At 44.1% G+C, this 13,307-nt stretch overlaps 1 protein-coding gene and 1 long non-coding RNA gene across 2 annotated transcripts in view; one reads left to right on the top strand and one right to left on the bottom strand.

Annotated features, from left to right (window-relative positions):
* Positions 1-13,307, top strand: part of LOC311110747 (glutamate receptor ionotropic, delta-1-like) — a gene marked incomplete at both ends in the record, with an annotated part of 388,675 nt that overhangs the window by 107,571 nt on the left and 267,797 nt on the right. The window lies entirely within an intron of this gene.
* LOC311110752 lies at positions 3,650-4,134 on the bottom strand. The gene is made up of 2 exons (XR_014610723.1): positions 3,945-4,134; positions 3,650-3,848 (listed from the first exon to the last, which is right to left on the bottom strand). It is a non-coding gene; the product is annotated as an uncharacterized lncRNA (long non-coding RNA).

Raw genomic sequence — 13,307 nt, 5'->3', positions numbered from 1 at the left:
CGTTTCCCGGGTGGTGTGTTTGGGATCATTGTCATGCTGAAAGACCCAGCCATGTTTCATCTTCAATGCCCTTGCTGATGGAAGGAGGTTTTCACTCAAAATCTCACGATACATGGCCCCATTCATTCTTTCCTTTACACGGATCAGTCGTCCTGGTCCCTTTCCAGAAAAACAGCCCCAAAGCATGATGTTTCCACCCCCATGCTTCACAGTAGGTATGGTGTTATTTGGATGCAACTCAGCATTCTTTGTCCTCCAAACACGACGAGTTGAGTTTTTACCAAAAAGTTCTATTTTGGTTTCATCTGACCATATGACAATCCTCTTCTGGATCATCCAAATGCACTCTAGCAAACTTCAGACGGGCCTGGACATGTACTGGCTTAAGCTTGGGGACACGTCTGGCACTGCAGGATTTGAGTCCCTGGTGGCGTAGTGTGTTACTGATGGTAGGCTTTTTTACTTTGGTCCCAGCTCTCTGCAGGTCATTCACTAGGTCCCCCCGTGTGGTTCTGGGATTTTTGCTCACCGTTCTTGTGATCATTTTGACCCCACGGGGTGAGATCTTGCGTGGAGCCCCAGATCGAGGGAGATTATCAGATTACCATTTCCTAATAATTGCTCCCATAGTTGATTTCTTCAAACCAAGCTGCTTACCTATTGCAGATTCAGTCTTCCCAGCCTGGTGCAGGTCTACAATTTTGTTTCTGGTGTCCTTTGACAGCTCTTTGGTCTTGGCCATAGTGGAGTTTGGAGTGTGACTGTTTGAGGTTGTGGACAGGTGTCTTTTATACTGATAACAAGTTCAAACAGGTGCCATTAATACAGGTAATGAGTGGAGGACAGAGGAGCCTCTTAAATAAGAAGTTACAGGTCTGTGAGAGCCAGAAATCTTGCTTGTTTGTAGGTGACCAAATACTTATTTTCCACCATAATTTGCAAATAAATTCATTAAAAATCCTACAATGTGATTTTCTGGAGAAAAAACATCTCAATTTGTCTGTCATAGTTGACGTGTACCTATGATGAAAATTACAGGCCTCTCTCATCTTTTTAAGTGGGAGAACTTGCACAATTGGTGGCTGACTAAATACTTTTTTTCCCCACTGTATACAGGGCCGTCTGAAGTTTGCCAATGAACATCTGAATGATTCAGAGGAGAACTGCGTGAAAGTGTTGTGGTCAGATGAGACCAAAATGTAGCTCTTTGGCATCAACTCAACTCACCGTGTTTGGAGGAGGGGGATTGCTGCCTATGACCCCAAGAACACCATCCCCACCATCAAACATGGAGGTGGAAACATTACGCTTTGGGGGTGTTCTTCTGCTAAGGGGACAGGACAACTTCACTGCATCAAAGGGACGATGGACGGCGCCATGTACCGTCAAATCTTGGGTGAGAACCTCCTTCTCTCAGCCAGGGCATTGAAAATGGGTCGTGGATGGGTATTCCAGCATGACAATGACCCAAAACACACGGCCAAGGCAACAAAGGAGTGGCTCAAGAAGAAGCACATTAAGGTCCTGGAGTGGCCTAGCCAGTCTCCAGACCTTAATCCCATAGAAAATTTGTGGAGGGAGCTGAAAGTTCGAGTTGCCAAACGTCAGCCTCGAAACCTTAATGACTTGGAGAAGATCTGCAAAGAGGAGTGGAACAAAATTCCTCCTGAGATGTGTGCAAACCTCTTGGCCATCTACAAGAAACGTGTGACCTCTGTGATTGCCAACAAGGGTTTTGCTACCAAGTACTAAGTCATGTTTTGCAGAGGGGTCAAATACTTATTTCCCTCATTAAAATGCAAATCAATTAAAAAAACATTTTCCTCACTGTATATCCTGCTGCTCAGCAACTTTAACCCTCGTTTCCACTTTGACATTGACTGCTTGTACAGCCTTAGCACAGTCACAGAGTGACATTTATAACCCAGGTGCTCCAGCAGTTCACTATCAGTTCATACAGTCCTTTAGTCCCCCAGCCAAAGAAAAGCAGTGATTGGTATTATGGCAAGCCTAACCCTGGGGTTGGAAAGGAGGCCTAACCCTGGGGTTGGAGAGGAGGCCTAACCCTGGGGTTGGAGAGGAGGCCTAACCCTGGGGTTGGAGAGGAGGCCTAACCCTGGGGTTGGAGAGGAGGCCTAACCCTGGGGTTGGAGAGGAGGCCTAAACCTGGGGTTGGAGAGGAGGCCTAACCCTGGGGTTGGAGAGGAGCCCATCCCTCTCTTACTCTCTGCTAATGTGTTACAAGCACCCCTCCTGTCAGGAACCTAAATGTGTTGATCAGATTGGCAGCCATACAGCTGCAGTGAAGGACATTTTTAAACAGGGGCAGTACAGACCTGTGAGCTCATTCTCTCTCTCTCTCTCTCTCTCTCTCTATATATATATATATATATATATATATGTATCTCTCTCTCTCTCTCTCTCTCTCTCTCTCTCTCTCTCTCTTTCTCTATATGTATCTCTCTCTCTCTCTCTATATATATATGTATCTCTCTCTCTCTCTCTCTCTCTCTCTCTCTCTCTCTCTTTCTCTCTCTCTCTCTCTCTCTATATATATATATATATATGTATCTCTCTCTCTGTCTCTCTCTCTTTCTCTGTCTCTCTCTTAACCCGCTCACCCACTCCTGAGATTGAATTGAGTTGATTTAGACCTAATGCTCTTTCTCCCCCTGCTCTGACCTCAGGGAATGGGAGTGCGTGCTAGTACTGAGCTACGAGTCATGTTCACTGAGTGGAATGAAGCCGCTCTGTTCTTGGATCTGCATATCTCAGCTGTGTGTGTGTGCGTGTGTGGTCATGTCAAGGTCGAGCTACCTTGAGGTTATCACTGTCTTTAGTAACACATTAAAGAAGATGGTGGCCTAGCGAAGGGGGTCAAAGGTCACAACCCTCCTTCTAATCTGTTTGCTTGAGCTCTTGACCTAAGGGAAGCTGTCTGTTGTTGTCGGTATGCTTTAGTCATAAAGTCAGTGGGGGATCCCCTCTCTATTTTATGTATTCATCGTCTGAGGAAAGTATTAGCATTTTCTTCAGTGTGAGCACAGGCTCAGTATTGCATTAACACACTTATACAGCTACCAGTTGTAGCCTAACTAGCCTTACAGCAGACTTATCATTGTCTATGACTGTTTGGCTTCTTTATATTCTGATGCGATACAGCTATATACAATGGCAATGCTATACTAAATCATTTACACTGCTGCGTATGGCACAAATTCGCTAGAACAATGTTTGCGTAGCTTTCTTCAAGGCAGTTATCACTTGATGAATAGGCTAAGAACACACACTGCTGTGCTCATCTTAGAACAGCTTGATGCATACAGATTGTCAAATGTATACTGAACAAAAATATAAATACAACATGGAACAATTTCAAAGATTTTACTGAGTTACAGTTCATATGAGGAAATCAGTCAATTTAAATAAATTCATTATGCCCTAATCTATGGATTTCACATGACTGGGAATACAGATATGCATCTGTTGGTCACAGATACTTTAAACAAAATGGGCCTCACAATGGGCCTCAGGATCTCGTCACAGTATTTCTGTGCATTCAAGTTGCCATCAATAAAATGTAATTGTGTTCATAGTGTTAGGTTGGGTGGGGGACTCAGGTGCAGAGACGGACACACGGACAAAGAGGGTGAATTAGGATGTAGTTTATTCAGCGTGTATTGGCAGAGAGAAGCAGTTCAGGGTGGAGTAGCTTCAGGCCGGGGTAGGAGCTGAGTGGGGTGGAGAGCCAGTAGTCCTGAGAGCTGGATGACGAGGATATCAGACAACAGAGGAGCAGGTTGCGGCGTGGGAATGGCAGGCAGGCAGGCAGCAGGAACAGACGGGATCTGGTCGAAGGAGAGACAGGTTACAAACGTGGCAGAAACAACTATAATACTGAGAGAGTACAACTAAACTGAGATTGCTGTACGGAGCCAAGTTACCACAGGTGGTGTAGGAACGAACTGGCGCTGGAGAGGTGTCCAGCCCGGGTAGATAACTGCTGGTTGATTGGTGACAATGAGCTGCAGCTGGATGTAACTGATCTTGTGAGAGAATGGCCACGCCCCCTGACCTAGATCCTCTGACTGGGCTGCACAGCAGGGGGAGACAGACACAAACAACACACACAGGGGAAAAAGGGAAAGGAAAACAAGCGGGGACAGGACCAACAGTGCCGGACCGTAACACATAGTCTGTAGCTTATGTCGGCCCATAGCATAACCCCACCGCCACCATGGGGCACTTTTTTCACAACGTTGACATCAGCAAACCGCTCACCCACGCGACGACATAAACATGGTCTGCGGTTGTGAGGCCAGTTGGAAATACTGCCAAATTCTCTAAAACGACATTGGAGGCGGTTTATGGTAGAGAAATTAACATTACATTCTCTGGCAACAGCTCTGGTAGAGATTCCTACAGTCAGCATGCCAATTGCACACTCCCTCAAAACTTAAGACATCTGTGGCATTGTGTTGTGTGACAAAACTGCACATTTTAGAGTGGCCTTTTATTGTTCCCAGCACAAGGTATACCTGTGTTATGATCAGCTTCTTGATATGCCACACCTGTCAGATAGATGGATTATCTTGGCAAAGGAGAAATGCTTACTAACAGGGATGTGAACAAATTTGTGCACAACATTTGAGCTAAATAAGCTTTTTGTGCATATGGAAAGTTTTGGGGATCTTTTATTTCAGCTCATGAAACATGGAACCAACACTTTACATGTTGCGTTTATATTTTTGTTCAGTGTAAATGTGGACAAATGTCTATGGAGGGATGCTACTTTGAAAACGCTAGATTGCTTCAGTACTTGTCTTTCACTTGATTGCCTTCTTTACTGTAGCTGGACAAAGTCAATAACTCTGCTGGAGTCATAAGCATTTGTCACACCCTGGCTCTGGGACTCTATTTGTTGAGCCAGGGTGTGGTTATTCTATGTGTTATATGTCTATGTTGGGGGTTCTAGTTAGTCTGTTTCTATGTTTGCCTGAGTGACTCCCAATCAGAGGCAACGAGTGTCAGCTGTTTGGCTGGTTGTCTCTGATTGGGAGCCATATTTAACTGTCTGTGTTTCACTTTGTGTTTATGGGTTTTTGTTCCTTGTCGGTCTTTGTCACCGTGGACTTCACGAGTCGTTTATTGTTTTGTGTATTGTATAGGTTATCTCTAAAGATAATAAAGATCACCATGTTCGTGCAACACGCTGCGTATTGGTCTACTTCTCGTCAAGACGATCGTGACAGCATTGAAATGCAACAAGACGGCTTATTAGCCTGCTGACAAACTTGCAGTGATTTGAGAGAAACACCCTTTCCTAAAGCCATTATTGTCACTCTAACTACCACTGAACAAAACACCAACTCAACGCCCCAGTCTCTTTTTATTTCCATCAATAGACAGTCAAGTCAACACTGGATATACACAAAACATCTTAAAAACATGCTAAATGGCTATCCATTTATTTTTAGACTGTCAAATTCCTCAGGTACGCAAAAACACAAACATGCAGAGACTGAAAAACATGATGAATTACCCATTTATTATCCTCCAAGCTTTAACAGCATGACAGCACACTGATATTGGGGAACATTCAACCACAATTAGTGCCTTGTCCCATCACACCTGCCAATCAGCATCGAGGAGGAGGCGGATGGGACTTGATGTTGTTAGCTCCTGTCATAAACAAGTGTGTCTGGGCTGATGGCGATGATGCAGACAGAGAGGGGGACGATGAAGCAGAAACCCAAGAACGTTACCCCCTTGTCAGCCTCCAGTACTCCAGTCACAGTCAGCTGCATCAGCACTACGTGACAGTTCCACTGCCTGTCCAACTAGATGACAATGCCAGGCAGGTAGCTAGTCCAGGAAAAGCCGCAAACACAGAGGACTAATGCTGCTCTAAAGGCAGTCACTGTAGGATGAACTAGTGCAGTGACGGGAAGAGATGCTGAATCATGGATGTGAACAGTGCCCATTTGTTCCACAGACACACGTGTTCAGGCGGAGCATTACTCTCGGTTTGTGACCACTCTGTCACAGAAGGATTGGGGATTTGTGCACAGGCCGTGTTGCAGGCTGGCGAGAAACCAGACTTGAGGAATCTCTCCCTGTGCTCCCGTTTGTTCACCCCCTTCTCCTCACTTAGTCCTGCCTGACAGACTGGGTGTAGCGTTACATAAACCACACAGCCATGCTGCCGCTCGCTGATTAGCTCTCCTCGTTAGCCATTACACTACGGAGGACTAATACAATGCATATGTCATGCTTATATAAGCTAAAGAGCTAATCTTATTTAAAATGCCGTCAGGGCTCTGTGCATATGAGCAGTTGGTCTAGCTTGGTTAAGAAACAGTGAGATAGATCTTTGGTTTTACTGTACAGTTCCTCTCTCTTCATTTGAAGTTTTTTAGTCTGAACACATTGATCGTAAGTTGTGTGTGGTAACCCAAAACTGTCAAACATGTGATTTTCATTCTGCATGTATATTTAACCGACCTGTTATTGTGAATGACATTAAGGAAATATTTGTTTGTATTCCAAGCTATTTCTCGTTCTGTCTTTTTCTGTCAAGCTTCAAACAGCTGCGCTTTTCTGTCGCCGAGCTCCCCCCATCCAGAGGGGTTTGAGTAGGTGGATTAGCGATTAGAAAAATAAACTTCAAAAACAGCCCTCCCTGTCACTTCACACACTCCCTCTCACACTGTACTGTACCTACTGCTGTTTAAAGGCCATTTACAGACAGCTTTGATTCAGACGGAGGGAGAGAGAGAGGTATTCCAATTGCTGATAAACAGTGCTATTGTCTGATCCAACAATAGTCTAGCTTCCACAATTATTACAGGCCTATTCCATATTGATAAATCCAGGGGCATCACAGAGATGTAATTACTTTATTGCCATTATGATAATTGTCATGATCAAATCAAATCAAATGTTATTTGCCACATGCACCGAATACAACAGGTGTAGACCTTACAGTGAAATGCTTACTTACAAGCCCATAACCAACAATGCAGTTTTTTGAGAAGAAAAAAAAAGTGTTAAGTAAAAAATAGTAAATAATTAAAGAGCAGCAGTAAAATAGAATAACAGTAGGGAGACTATATACAGGGGGTACCGGTACAGAGTCAATGTGCGGGGTTACCAGTTAGTCGAGGTAATTGAGGTAATATGTACATGTGGGTAGAGTTAAAGTGACTATGCATCAATAATAAACAGAGTAGCAGCAGCGTAAAAGAGGGGGTTGGGGTGGGGGTGGGGGAGCAATGCAAATAGTCCGGGTAGCCATGATTAGCTGTTCAGGAGTCTTATGGCTTGGGGGTAGAAGCTGTTGAGAAGCCTTTTGGACCATGATGGGGGCTCATTGTTTATTGCTCCCTGATAAGGTGCAGATGTGCAATGTGTGTGTGTGTGTGTGTGTGTGTGTGTGTGTGTCGTGGCGCATTTGTGAGCATCGTGCAGTGTTAATGCAGGCAATTACAACTGTGCGAGACATTTTAGCTCGGTCTCCATTCTGCTAACCCATAACAGAGGAAATTGTAATGAGAAGATTATATTGCATTTTTCCATGTTCTGCAGGATGATTTTGTGTTTTGTTGTGTTGCATGATGGTAGTTCAGTCTAAACCCATAGCTGTCCCTGACAGTCCATATAGCGGGATCGTTGAACACCTGCTTGATAGCTTGTCCCATCATGAGTCATGTCACTGCAACAGTTCTGTGGTCACTCATTACAAAAAGCAATACGCCCACCCAGTGTATGCTGGGTCAACAAAATGATTAGCTGCAAATGACTCACAGATTCTCTTCATAACACTGCAAGCCATACCGATCTACCAGGGATCATGGGTAAGACTGGTAGGCAGCTGTCATACCTGTGATTCTGTTCACAGGAAGAGACTCAACTAAAAAGTGACTCACAAAGCGTGAGCATGGCATCACCGACTTCAATCAATCACCTCTTAGAACCAGTACTAGACCTAAATCCTGTATCTGATCACATAACTGACAGACTGGAATTAGACAGGTTTTTGAGTCAGTGTTTCCTAGTAAGGAAGAGCAGCACCTGCACGTGGAGTATAGCCAATCTGACATAAGCAACTTGCTATTAATACGCTATCAGCCATTTACAGCGTTGTCATGTTTGAAGCAGTGCTATGAATGCTTCTTTTCTGTTTTGCTGTAGCTCCACTCCCATAATGCTGCTCCAAAAATGAATTTGTAAAAAAAAAATGAATTTGAGTTCAGTCCTATGATGTACCAGGGTGAACAGAAAGAATAGCAGCCAGGCATCAAGATAGAGCACAAGGACTTCTCTGTCCCCATGGAAAATGGATCGGAATAAAACCATGAATAATAACAAATACAACCAGAACAGATGTATTTGGTCTTTTAGGACACAGTGTGCCTGCTACTGAAAAAGAGAGAACATAGTAGCTATATCTTTTCTATTATGTTTATTTTTCTCCACACTCGGCTTGAAGCTCGGTGACTACAATTTTCCCCTTGTCTGATGGAGCACCATTTTCCCCTTTTGTGTTCTGTAAGAAAGGAAGGCTATCGAACAGAGAGACTGAGATCAGAGTGGGAGGCAGTAGGGGTAGCGAACAACATTGGTACAAAGCTGAAGAACATTATCGTAGCTTTTCAAGACCTTCTGTAAAAGGCACCTTACACAAAAAAGTCACTCTTTATTTGAAAATACTTGCCTTGTTGGTGTTAATGTGTCTGTGTGAGGGGAGTCCAGAAGACTTCCTGTCGAGGCGAAGTTCAAGCCCTATATACGAACAAGATAAAGCTGCACAGTTGTGATAACTAAACCAAATTAGCTTTTTGTGTGAGCTTGTATATAGGCCAGTTCACCTTACTGTAAATGCAGTGCTATTGTATTATTTTTTAACATGTTGAACAAATAAGATAGTGAATTGTTACCTAAGGGTTGCAGATGTTTACTACAGGTGTGCACTAGTCAGAGAGAGAGAGAGAAAAAGAGATGAGCAATTCACTTTATAAATAGCAAACCCCTTCAGCTTGCCTGCAGTCATCACTGGGGGCAGACTTAGCCCTAGTTCAAACACAGCTCCATCGCCGCACCGAACTAAGAAATACATCACTTTCTCTTTGGAAGAGCGCCGTCTGAAACCACACAGTGTGCCTCGGCAGACTTTTGACCATAGTTCGGCAGCCTCGGCCTCTCTTTCAGTGCGAAGCATGCCAGAGTAGTTCTTCCAGTTCTATCTACTAACCCTTATCCTAATCTTAACCCTTACATTTGAGCAGATGCTCTTATCCAGAGCGATTTACAGAAGCAATTAGGGTTAAGTGCCTTGCTCAAGGGCACATCGACAGATTTTTCACCTAGTCAGCTCGGGGATTAGAACTAGCGACCTTTCGGTTACTGGCACAATGCTCTTAACCACTAAGCTACCTGCCGCCCCCTAACAGTAACCCTAGCAAACAGTTGTATATCAACATATAGTTTGTTGATAGTATGATCATCTGTAGAGCATCTACAGATGGAAAATACGGACTATCCAAATAAAGTGTGACCATGCATATTAATATATGTTAATTGCATACAAATGAAGGTTGCTTCACTACTACCCCAAAACAGAAGCACAATCATGGCCTCGGATTCGTAGGTGGATGCGTTAGAACAGTTGCCCTGCTACCCAGACTCTTTGCTCCGGCCAAACACTACGCCACGCCACGCCCACAATGAGCCTGGATCTGAGTACCTCCCCGACCTTTCACCGAATGCAAACACATTCGGGGCCGTCTGATTGGTTCAGAAACCGATAGGTTGGGCCAAAGCCAGAACACACGTGGGTGAAGCGGCGGTTTGAAAATGAGTCATTGACTTTGATACACTGATTGGTTAGAGACGATCCAATCGCTGATGACTTTGTTTTGTACAATGCTCCTCATGCCCCTCGTCACCACAAATGACTGCAATATGACAGTCTCAGTCTAGCCAAACCAAACGTGTGTGCTTGCATACTCCCTTAAAAGACCTTTGCTTGAAAAAGGAGAAAAAGCGTCAATAGTACTGTTCGTCCATTTTGAAACGCTGTAGCCAGTATACACTTCCTCAAAATAGTCAGAATTAATCTAAGATAACTCAAGAAATCTGAAGAGATCTTAGTTGAGCAATTTTACATCTAACTAAGATGTTTGGTGCCGTATATTTCAATGAAATAATGTGCATGAAAACGAGTCGTCTCTGGTTGAATGACAACAAATACTTTATTGAACAATCCCTACTGTTGACCAATCACCGACGAAGGGGCATAGACTTCGTTGTGTGCCCGTACAGCCGAAAAAGCTAACAAAGAAGTCACAAAATGTCATTATAGTATATGCACAAACTCTACTGAACTGTTTCCGCTGGGAAGCATGCGGACGCCTTTAAGTATGTAGTGAACGACAGAGCAGCGGAATAATTTAGTGTGAGTCATCAGGCTATTAGAACAGACCCAGGGTCTATTTCTGTGGTGGCAGAAACGCTAAGGCTCATGGTTAGTGTAGTTTTTGGTGCTCTTTGACACCAGCAACTGACGGTAAAAACACAACTTCACAACACAGGTTGAAACATTCATAACTGATATGCACTACATCAACATATGAATTATTTGGATTCTCGGTAGAAAATAGAATGTCTACTTTGCACAGTAATATCAATATTGCTAACATATGTCATTGTTTATTTTAGGGATGAGGAGACTCCCTCGTAAAAGGGAGTTATGAAATCTTAAGACCCGTTACGTTAACCGATCATATTCACTGTTTCAAACATTAACTTCCGTGCTGCACATGTGTGAATAATCTTTCTTTGCCTTTTTAGTTCAATAAACTTTGTGCGGTTTCTTTAACACAGAAGAGGTTGCTGTTATGCTTCAATTCAGTTCAACTCGCCATAAGTTTGGCACCGGAACTGTGCGTTATTCAATCCATATCTAGGAACTGTAATTAAAATGACATCCCCCCTTGTACTTTAATGTGACAGCTAGTGGAGGCAGGTAATTCAGTCTTGCATTGTGATATGAGGTTTAGCATTTTGCACATCACAACTTGGGCTTTTCTGAATGTTGAAGCCGCTAGCAGTTATACAAATTCACCCTACTCAAAAAATAATTCTCAACTATCTGCTGCGCTAAAACCAGGGACCAAAAATGACTGGAAAAGAGGTCACACACAGCCCATGGCATATGGAAACATTAGAAAAGTGGGAATTGAAGACAAAATTCTAATTTCCCTTATCGTCTCTGCCTTTCATTATCTGGTGAGGACAGGTTTTGTCAATGGTTTACTCTGTTGACTTCACAAGCCTTCACTCCACTGCAGGCGAGGTTAGGCTAATGCTAAAGTAGCACCATCACCTTTGGGTGCTCCTATTTGCAACTTCTCTTAAGTCTGTGTCTAATGACTGACTTTCCCCCCAAACTACTGCTCCTCTAAAGAGAGAAAAGGGCAATCAGATAAGCATCCAGCTACAGTATGTTCTGACTTGGTCTAAGTGGTGCCTTGGCCTGGTCAGACGTACTGACTGACTGATTTTAGCTTCTGGGAAACATGAATATTCAGTGGCATTCATCTACCTCCGGCAGCCCAGCTTTTCACATCACACCGAGACACCAGCTTTGACACATCTAACTGAATGTGTGGGTGGATTGGACCATGATGTAAGAGGCAGAAAGCGGTGAGTTGTGGATGCGAGAGCAATGGCCACTAGGTCAGTGTGTGGGGGAGATTGTCTTCATTGTGTATGTTTATAGCATCACAGTGGATCAGTGATGATAGTGTCGAGACTGACGATGGAGAATAACGGGCAGTTGTAAGTAGTAAGCTGCTTGGGCTGAATCAAAATAGCAGGGTGGAGGGATGCTGCACCCATTGCTTCATGCCCTCTGGCACCGTCTCTGCTAAATCTCTCCCCTGAGTTGCAGTACCAGCTGGCCAAGGTACCCACCACACCTCCCCAATCAGCGCCCCTTATGCCATCCCTTCCCACTCTGGTGCCTGCCTCCACCACCCTGCCACCTGGCTCAACACACACTGACACCCATGAGAACAATGGTCGTCTATGAAACCCCAAAATGCACCCCCTCGACGTGATTCAATTTAATGTTGAGTGCTAAAAAGCCCCCAGAAGAATACAGAATAATTTCATTTGATGATATTTATTAATGCAACAGTAAAACAGAGGTCTCATGCTGCCATGTCCAGAGCTACAATATATCTGCAAAGAATAACACAACTGCGGTAAGATTTTTTTACTGCGGTAAGATTAAGGAAGTTAGAGGTAGTTTCGCCAGCCAATGCTGTCTAGTGTTAGCACAATGACTGGAAGTCTATCCATTGCTGATGACAAAAGGTGTGTGTGTGTGTTTAGCTTTGACTTTAATGACGGAGGAGATACACAGGGTGAATACACAGTTGGCAACAAGCGGTGCCCAAGCAACTAATAATAGCACTGTATATCATCTGTTGAAATGAGCACACTGCTTGGGATTGTTCTCTTGATTTACAAACATCTATGTAGTCTCTTCGGGCTGTGTACTCACATTATTACTGTTATCCACTTTAGGATGTCTCAGGGTACTTTGCAGTTTACTGCAGTGCCTGTCAGTCTCAACAGTCTTGTTAGAGATCAGAGACAGAGCTGTGGGCAGGCTTCAGTACCTCTGTTTAATCTTGTGTTAAAGAGTGTTGGAAGCCATGGCCTCTCAGGATCCCTTAGAGAGTGGAGGTTAAGAGAAGCTAACAGGGGTTAGACTGAGGATGTGTTGAAAACACACACACACACCACCACATGCGCACACACACACACACACACACACACACACACACACACACACACACACACACACACACACACACTCACACACACACAGACACACAAACACACACTTGTTTAACCAGGATCCGTGAAGATGCCGTTGTTCTCTGTTCTCTGGATCTTCTTTTACGTGTCGGAGCCATAAGAATATTGAACACACACATCCGACACACCCAGCCCTATTACCTGGGTCCTTTTATTGCAGCTTGTCAGCGGCAACAGGGAGGATGGCGGAGGTCACAGTGCAGGTGGTCAGGACACATCTGCATGGAGGGCTATACGATGCCTGGATCCAGGCTCTCCAGGGCCTAATGGAGAGCCACAGTGACAGGGCAATATCTAGGAGTGAGGAGGGAGAGAGAAGGCGGGCCTAGGGGTATTTTACTTTCACGTCTGCCATTTTAAAACAGATGAAACACATGAAAACATATTACAGTATACTATAGAATACTACAGTAAAG

This window comes from Coregonus lavaretus (genome assembly GCF_964263955.1).
Source record: "Coregonus lavaretus genome assembly, chromosome: 36".
Classification (NCBI taxonomy): Eukaryota; Metazoa; Chordata; class Actinopteri; order Salmoniformes; family Salmonidae; genus Coregonus; species Coregonus lavaretus.
The sequence above is the reverse complement of the archived record's forward strand: the minus strand, read 5'-3'. Positions and strand labels throughout refer to the sequence as shown.